The sequence below is a fragment of the Brachyhypopomus gauderio genome, unplaced genomic scaffold (assembly GCF_052324685.1).
Source record: "Brachyhypopomus gauderio isolate BG-103 unplaced genomic scaffold, BGAUD_0.2 sc34, whole genome shotgun sequence".
Classification (NCBI taxonomy): domain Eukaryota; kingdom Metazoa; phylum Chordata; class Actinopteri; order Gymnotiformes; family Hypopomidae; genus Brachyhypopomus; species Brachyhypopomus gauderio.
The window spans coordinates 1,934,742-1,943,825 of record NW_027506866.1 but is presented as its reverse complement, the minus strand read 5'-3'; the positions used below and the strand labels follow the sequence as shown (position 1 = coordinate 1,943,825).

The 9,084-nt window shown below is 40.2% G+C and overlaps 1 long non-coding RNA gene across 1 annotated transcript; it reads right to left on the bottom strand.

The window, feature by feature from the left end:
- Positions 1-4,557: 4,557 nt before the first annotated feature.
- On the bottom strand, positions 4,558-7,370 carry LOC143485438 (uncharacterized). Its single transcript, XR_013122884.1, has 3 exons — positions 6,557-7,370; positions 5,411-5,761; positions 4,558-5,204 (listed from the first exon to the last, which is right to left on the bottom strand). It is a non-coding gene; the product is annotated as an uncharacterized LOC143485438 (long non-coding RNA).
- Positions 7,371-9,084: the final 1,714 nt, after the last annotated feature.

Sequence of the window (9,084 nt, the reverse complement as noted above, 5' to 3'; positions counted from 1 at the left end):
TATTTAAAATCAGTTAATATCTTATTCATTGTATTGACTTAAAGTAAGTGATTAGAACGTTTTTGACTAATAATATAAAACTGTATACAGTCTTGGCTAAAATATTTGCACTTCTTTTTAGAAAATATTTAGATGCAATATTGACAGATTGGTGAACCTCTACCCATCTCTGGAGAGAAAGATAGATAGATAGATAGATAGATAGATAGAGAGATAGATAGATAGAGAGAGAGATAGAGATAGATAGTCAAGTCAAATTTATTTATATAGCGCATTTTACAAAACATGTTGTCACAAAGCAGCTTTACAATCATATGGGTCCAGATCCCTAATGAGCAAGCCAAAGGCAACAGTGGCGAGGAAAAACATGATGGTGGAGATTAGGAAGAAACCTCGGGAGGACCAAGACTCAAAAGAGAACCCATCCTCCACTGGGCGGCCCTTTAGCACAAGTCCATATTTGTGGAGATAGAGAGTTGGTGGTAGCTAGATTTGATTTACAGTTTTTCTCAGTCGATTTGGTACATTTCTTTCATCATGATTTTCAAAACAGTTGCAAAGCACATAATTCACTCAAAATTCTTTGTTTTTGCTTCAAAAGCAAATATTTAGGTCAGTCAATTTGTCAGTGCCATCAGAGTATCTAGTCTGTGTGCCATTGCCTATGAACAAGGCAGTCAAAATAATTATGTTGTCATGTTGTCAGTGCAACTATAAGTCAAAGTCAAATTTATTTATATAACGCTTTTCACAACACATGTTGTCACAAAGCAGCTTTACAGGATTTACATGGTTAACAATACTATGGGTCCATATCCCTAATGAGCAAGCCAAAGGCGACAGTGGTGAGGAAAAACTCCCTATGATGGTGGGGAATAGGAAGAAACCTCGGGAGGACCAAGACTCAAAAGGGAACCCATCCATTGGGCGGCCCGTTACAGTCACAAGTCACAGTCAGTGCAGACTGTAAGTACATTCTGATGGAAACTAGCTAAGCTTTTGATTTCAAGAATGCTGCACATGCTGTGGTATATCAAATGAAACAATACATTTTACACACAAAATACAAAGTTACACAGAACACAAAGTTACACATGACTGTATTTGGGAGACTGATAGAAAGTAATTGGGCTGGAATCAATTTTGTACAGCAATATTGTTTGACTGTATTGTTTGCACTGCAATTTGTTGACAAAAACAAATCTGATTGAAATTCAGAAAAGACAGACAGCTGACTGGAAAAACTGCAAAATTAGAAGAAACTTATTCTACACATTCAAAACAACCTGAGCACATACAGCCTCCAGAGAATATACACATTTCTGAATTTACATACATTTTCTCTATGAAATGTTTGAACAATTGAACACAGACACAGTTGTTCTTCCAATATTCAGCTGCACCCAGTGACCAGCTTCAGCCATTGTAAAACCATGACTTACATGTACAACATGGTCCACAATTGTTGCCCTTATTTCACTGTTTTGTCCCCTCAGCCTTACACCACACAGTCTTACTCCTCTTCTTGGCTGTTCACCCTGCACATGGCCTTGTGTTTCCATTATGAGACTTTGTGATACTGCAGTGTTTAGCCTCTGCAATAATGTTTGCCAATTACAGTTAGGGTTCATGAGACGCACCTCTGACCTGTAGTTGAGACCATTGGTTGATCTAAACCTTCACAAATTCCCTTTTTTACTGTATCTGAATGTTCACCTGCGAATAATTTAATCAAGTTAGGAAAAAATTACCAAAATGTAACGACAAAAAAAAAAAGAAGTAAAATTATGCCTTAGAGATTATGACGACATGTTCAGCACTTTTGCATCTAATGACCCAGGTGTTGGGTCTAAATGTTTTGGAGAGTAAGACAATTCAACAGACAATACGTACAACACATTTTGATAAACATGACATAAGCAATAATGTATTTGTTCTGTCCCGCACACTTGCAGCGGGATTTGTTAGTTTGTTTAATCCCAGTTGGTGAACATTTTAATTCTCTTTTGCGCCACAAGGGGGCAGCCTTGCTACATTTGTGCTCCTGTTTTTGTTTAAATCGCGCCATCTAACGGTTAGTGGCTATAAGCAGCAAGGAGATTAGGAAACAGCCATTCGAGCACAAAAAATCCAACCAGAGATAGAAGGGCACCAAATTACCTAGGTGACTACGTAACTGAAGACGAGGATAGTGATGGAATGCATATCACAGTAGACTACTGCTGTAGAGCAGTGTGTGGCATTCCACAGACTTATGATGAAGCAATGCAATCAGACAATTCAAAAGAATGGAGAAAAGCAATGGATGAAGAAATCCAATCTCTGAATGAGAACAAAACCTTCACCCCAACAACACTAGCAGTGGGCAAGAAACCCGTGGGGGGTAGGTGGGTTTACGCAATCAAGTCTGGTGTAGATGGGAATGACCAATACAAGGCTCGATTTACCGCTAAGGGCTACAGCCAGAAAATGGGAGTAGACTATGGGGAAACGTTTTCACCAACAGCAGACCTAACGAGTATAAGAGTTGTGTTACAAAAGGCAGTACAGGAAAATTTACTGGTCCACCAGATGGATGTGAAAACGGCGTTCTTACACGCCCCCATCGACTATGAGGTCTACATAAATACACCAGAGGGTTATCAAGAAAAAGAGGGTGTAGTATACAAGCTGGAGAAATCACTTTATGGACTCAAACAGTCTGGACGAAATTGGAATAGGGTTTTACATAATTGTTTAACAGAAAATGGATTCACACAAAACCAAGTGTCACAAACTCCTTGTGAGCAAAAGCTTGAATACAGTGATGATGCAGTTAAAATGACAGACATCAGAATGTACAGAGAGGCCGTGGGCAGTCTGATATACCTGACAACCTGCACTAGGCCTGATCTGAGTTTTGTGGTGAGCAGGCTGTCACAGTACCTAGCTGAGCCTACACAGGAGCAATGGGTCACTGTGAAACATGTCCTGTGATACCTTAAAGGTACATCAAACAAAGGTTTAACCTTTAGGAGAAACAACACTGAGAATCTTGGTATACAAGCCTACAGCGATGCAGACTGGGTGGCTGATACCAGTGATCGCCGCAGTACAACAGGATACTGTGTGAACCTAAGTGAGAACAGCGCACTTATTTCATGGAAGACGAAGAAGCAACCTACTGTTGCACTTTCCACATGCGAAGCAGAGTATATGGCACTTGCTTCTACTGTTCAAGAGTGTCTTTACCTAGAACAATTACTGGGGAATATGGAAAGTTACAAATACACACAAACAATAATACATGAGGACAATCAGGGGACAATGGCCTATGTGCACGCTGTTAAGTGACGTAATTTCCGCTAAAAGGTTAGGATGGTTGTTGACATCCGGTAGCCATTGAAAGCGTACACTGTGCTAGCTATTCACTTCACCAGTCTTGTAACGAGCATATTTACCGTTATTTACTTGGAAGTTTCCTTCATCTCCTGTCCGTTTACGTGTCCTAAACATGACAGTTAAACAAAAAAAAGTATCGTTTCAACAACATACAGACAGCAGATCCAACCACCACTGCTGTGTGCCATTCCGCACAGCATCGACAAGGTGTAATTCCTACCTGAGCTTCCACACCTTTCCAAAGGACTCAGAACTGCAGAAACAATGGGTGGTTAAGATCACGAGAGATCATTTTATTATCACGAGTACTTCCAGAGTGTGTTCGCAACATTTTATCGCTGCTCGAACCTCCCAATCCTACTGGACAACGACGACTGCGACCTGGAGCTTTTCCTGTGCTATTTCAATGGAATAACTATACTATTCCAACTCCACGACCTGGAGTATGGGAAAGAACAGAGCGTCCACCCAACACTGATCTAACAGAGATGCAGACTGACCATGATGATGATGACCCCATACCGTGTCATGAACATGACTACTGCGTCAGTAATGAGCCTGCTGCTCTTGATCTCTCCCTCAATGAAAATGAAGAGCTACGCGAGGAGATACCAAGGCTCCGAAAACAAATCGAAGACTTAACTGTCAGCAGCAAGTTCTGTTTGGAGCGGTTTTCTGCCTCTGATGATGACATACGATTCTTTACCAGGTAAATAAAAAATATGGCAGGACACAGTACACGGATGGGCCTTCTCTAAAAATGAAATGAATACAATAGTAATACAATTGACAGAATAATTTGAAATTGTTTTAATTGTTCATGAGTTCATGTCTTCATTATGATTTTCTATTGCTTGGGCATAGAGAGGTATTTTGGCATGTAAGTGTTAAAGAAAAACATGTCACACCTCCTTTTCACCTCTTCTAATACACTGCTATCTCTGTAAACTCGCTGCACAAAAATATCATCATGGGCACAGATAACTAAATCACACCACTGCATACCAGTAATCAATAACTGGCCCTGGATTTGCCAATAATAACAATGGCTCTCCTTCAATCTGTGTAGGCCTTGTGCCACTTTGAGGAATTTGCAGTCTACATAGCTTTGTGCATTTGGGCACTTAATTTCAACAAGCCCAAATGATGGACGCTCAAGTGGGTCATATACAAGTCCATCAGGTGATGCACCCAGCCAAGATGCATCTGGATGAATCACTAGCCCACACTTGGTCAAGTTCAAGTTTTTCAGAACTGCATAGTCCTTTAAGGCCCCCGTTTCCATTTCAAGTCCCCTCTTCATGTGTGCTGTTTGTCGTGTCCCTCGGATTATCCTTTCTGCCAGGCTTTCTGCAGCACCTGGACCTCTAACGTGGCTCACCTCTCTGAAATGTGAGGCAGTCACTCTTTCTCTCCTAAGTGAATGCCACTCAGGTGTAGCACTTTGGGATCTTGTTGCCTCCTCAATAAGGTGTGACTGTGACAAGGTCACAGAAAGTGAGCTTAGGTGTAGCTGTTCTTGGTGTGTTGGCACAAATGAATATTCAGGTGGGCTTAGATGGTAACATTCTAGTGGCAGACTCGGGAATGGGGGTGCATCCTCATGTATGACAACACTGTCAGATGGAGGTGGTGGTTGTTGATAGGACAATACACTGCCAACTTGTACCTTCCCAAAGATGGAGTCCACAAGTGGCTTGTCAGGCGAGATGTTCATTGTGCAGATGAGTGGAAGAGAATCTGCTTTCATTCCAGCGTAGACTGGTCCAGGATTGAGGGTGGCCCGGTGTGGGAGCTCACCGCTGTAGCCCTTGAAAACTGTACTAAAAGAAGAGTGAATAACATTTATTTTTACACATTGTAATCTGTTCACCAGCACAACTGATTGTGAATCACATATCACATGTCATCTGAAGTACAACGAGGCTAAATTAAATTTTGAAGAGAACAGGGTCTTATCAGATGATCAAAAGCATTTATTTTTTTTACCACACACTGTAATCTGCCTATTAAATTTGGTACTACATACCTAACTCCACTGGCTGTAGTAGCACCTGGTTTTGGCTTTAGGACAACCATGGCATCCACCACGGATCCAGGCTTCACCCCCTATTAATTTAAAAGATGGTGTTAGTAAAGTGACTGTGATACATTAACTAACATTAAATAATGAAATAAGACAAACCATTGTTGGTGGTTTATGCCACTTCTGTTCTGTCTGTGTGCATGAAAGGACAGGAGGCACGACAGACATGCCAGATTCAGAATAATGAGCAGTCTGGAAAAGCAATGCAACCAAGTGGTTGCAGATTCCGCAACCAGCAACACAAGAGCAGTTGCTGTTAATGAGCACAACTGGCATTGAATCACGTAATGTCATCTGAAATACACAAGAGGCAAAATGTAATATCTTAAAAAGAAGACTTGAGCAATGTCAATAGGCGCAATTTCTGTCCCATCATGTTGTTAGTGGTGAATGTCACTTGTCTATTGTCTCATGTAACGTTTGTGTTGTTTTGCATCACTCCTAAAACACTTGGCTATACTGTCTTTCTATTCTACAGTGTTGTGCATGGTTCAATCTACTAGTTCACTGAGCAACTATAAACTATAAAATATATTTTAGATTTAAACTTCATTTTCACTCCAGATGAAATGCTTACACATAGGAGTGAAACAGGCCTACTTATATTTATATTATTTTGTTGTTTCCACCACCAACAACAGAACAGTGCAGGTTTTACTTCAACTGCTTCTTGAAGAGTGTTATCAGAATATGTTAATAGGTGTAAGTGTTGAAGCCATATGTTAATAAAGAAGATAAAAGATTTGAAAGACAGATTGACAGATTTTAGAAAATGCAGTTTGAAGAATAGCTGAGGTGGACTATATTCTGCTTTTGAGTCATAGAGGTAGATAACAATAGCTCGAACTGTAAAATAAACTCCCATTTGTTTACTATAGGCAAAACAGACTGCTAATGATTCCCACTCAGCTACTCTGCATTTGGCTACCATTGTAAGCTTTGAAAACCAATGCCTATGGCTATCACAGCTTACGTGAAGTAAGAGCAAGGATAAAAGATTGAACTTGTGTTGAACTAACTTTTGAACTTGTTCAACAGAACTTTGAACGTGACACTGAACAGAACTCGTGTCATTTTAACCAGTCCTACTCTCAGCTGGTGTGGCGTAGCTATCTGTTTTCTTCATAGATCTGTAGCAGTGAGCCCTCACTGTTATCTCGTTAGCCTTACTTTTGCCTGATACTTCCATCAGAAATACAAACATGTTTTTAAAAGGCATTTCTAGTACTAGGACAGGTCGGTTCGTTACTAAAAACAACATCACTTCATTAGACTGCCACCTCAGGCTAGCTAGCTAACTAGCGTCAGCCACTTACCTTCAAAATTGCAGAGGTAGGATGAAACGTAGAACTTGAAACCCTTTTCAAGTGTACTCTGTGGCGTTGTACTTGATGCTCTGACAATACGACGCACATCGTTGACGGTAAACTTCGGAAACTCCAACAGGCACCTTGTGAATTTCATAGACTCGGCCATAAACATCTGCACTTCCGCATACCAACCGGAAATATGGTACCATCCTTACACCAAACGACGAAGTGGTGCGTGCACCTAAGCCATTAAAAAATAATAAAGAATAAAAATTGAGACGACATTACAGCTTTAAAAACGCAATAAACCAATAACATATGTACTAGATAAGCAAAAATAAGGTACCAACAAAATAAGGTTCACAGCTCCGTGTTCCTCGGGAGCGGAATATGTAAACAACGCGAGTGGAAACTATCTAACGGTGGTACGCTAACGACAGCTAGCGTCGCCACAGCGGGCTACAGTTAAGCTCGCCCATTAAGACGGAAGATATGATTAGTCAATTTAGCTGTCATTTGAAACTGGTATTGAGCTGAATTATAACTGCGTGGCCCTCTGTAAACGAACAGCGGGCATCACAGTTAGCTCGTTAGTTTCCTGTTTACTTTCTAGAAACGTCAGAGGGCGTAATATGGCGACTTCAAGCTGATTGGTTTAGTAGCCTCAATATGCAAAATAGTAACGCATTCTGGTAGCGAAATCTTATTTTGCACAGGGAAAAAATAAAATAACGTTTGAACAGTTCATGTAGAACTAAAATATATGTAATATAGAACTATTCTGTTTCCTAAATATATTTAGGTTAATATATTTTTTGGCATACCGTCATCGAGACATATATGAATTTATAGTGGTATATATATTGTACAAATGGCCAAAGTTAAACGTGTTGTTAGGAAGCACTAGATGTTGCGCTCCCTTGGAAAGGAATCGTATGGTAATGGCATGCGATTGAAGGGATGAAGAGCTCCTAGTGACCTGCAACCGATTTTTTTTAACCTTTAGCACCACCTGACACAGTGCTCTCCTATTTTGTCCGCCTAAGCATGAAAGCCTCATATTGGACCTTTGGGTTTACCCTAAGGTGTTTAACAAGATTTCTTGTGTTGCCACAACTCCTTATAGTTTTTTTTTTACACAAATCACAAACAGCATCTTGGCTCTTTGTGGGGCTGAAATAGCTCCACACATGACTTCTCTTGCGTTCCGCCATAGCGTACGTACAGCGCCCTAGTACACTGAGTGAGCGTCTGTGTGTGTGTGTGTGTGAGCGTGCCGCAGTACTTACGCATTATGCACTGACCCAGGCGGAAGAAAAAGTAGTTCCCACCAACCGCATATCATTTAGACAAGATCTCAATATTTTTGTTACTTCCACAGTTTTCCTGTTAGTGCTTTGCATTACCTCAAATGACTGAAATATCAAAAGTATGGATATTTTGATTTGAAAATCGATTTTACAACATAAAGACCTGGTATCGATGGAATGGATATTTCAGTATCGATCCGCGCATCACTAACTAGAGCTGCGTCAACAAGCCAAATTACAGGATTAGGGCTGCATGTATGAACATCACACACTGACAGAGGTGGGTAGAGTATTCAACAATTTTACTCAAGTTAAAATACTGTTACTTGAACCAAATGTTACTCAAGTAAAAGTAAAAGTATGCATCCAAAAATTTACTTGAGTAAAAGTAAAAAAGCACTTTGATAAAAAGCTACTCAAGTAGTGAGTAAATGCATGAGTACTGTCTCATGTCAATAAATTACATCATGGGAAATTGAATGACTGGAAACTGACTTTTAATGATAACAAAAATAATTTATTATAAAAAAATATAATATATAAAAAGTATTTATTATAAATAATTTGTATTTTAGTTTGTTCCTAATTATTAGACCTGTGTAACTTTATATCCTGAGAGTAGGCGGTATCCAACTAGAGATAGAAGGGCACCAAATTACCTAGGTGACTACGTAACTGAAGACGAGGATAGTGATGGAATGCATATCACAGTAGACTACTGCTGTAGAGCAGTGTGTGGCATTCCACAGACTTATGATGAAGCAATGCAATCAGACAATTCAAAACAATGGAGAAAAGCAATGGATGAAGAAATCCAATCTCTAAATGAGACAAAACCTTCACCCCGACAACACTAGCAGTGGGCAAGAAACCCGTGGGGGGTAGGTGGGTTTACGCAATCAAGTCTGGTGTAGATGGGAATGACCAATACAAGGCTCGATTTACCGCTAAGGGCTACAGCCAGAAAATGGGAGTAGACTATGGGGAAACGTTTTCA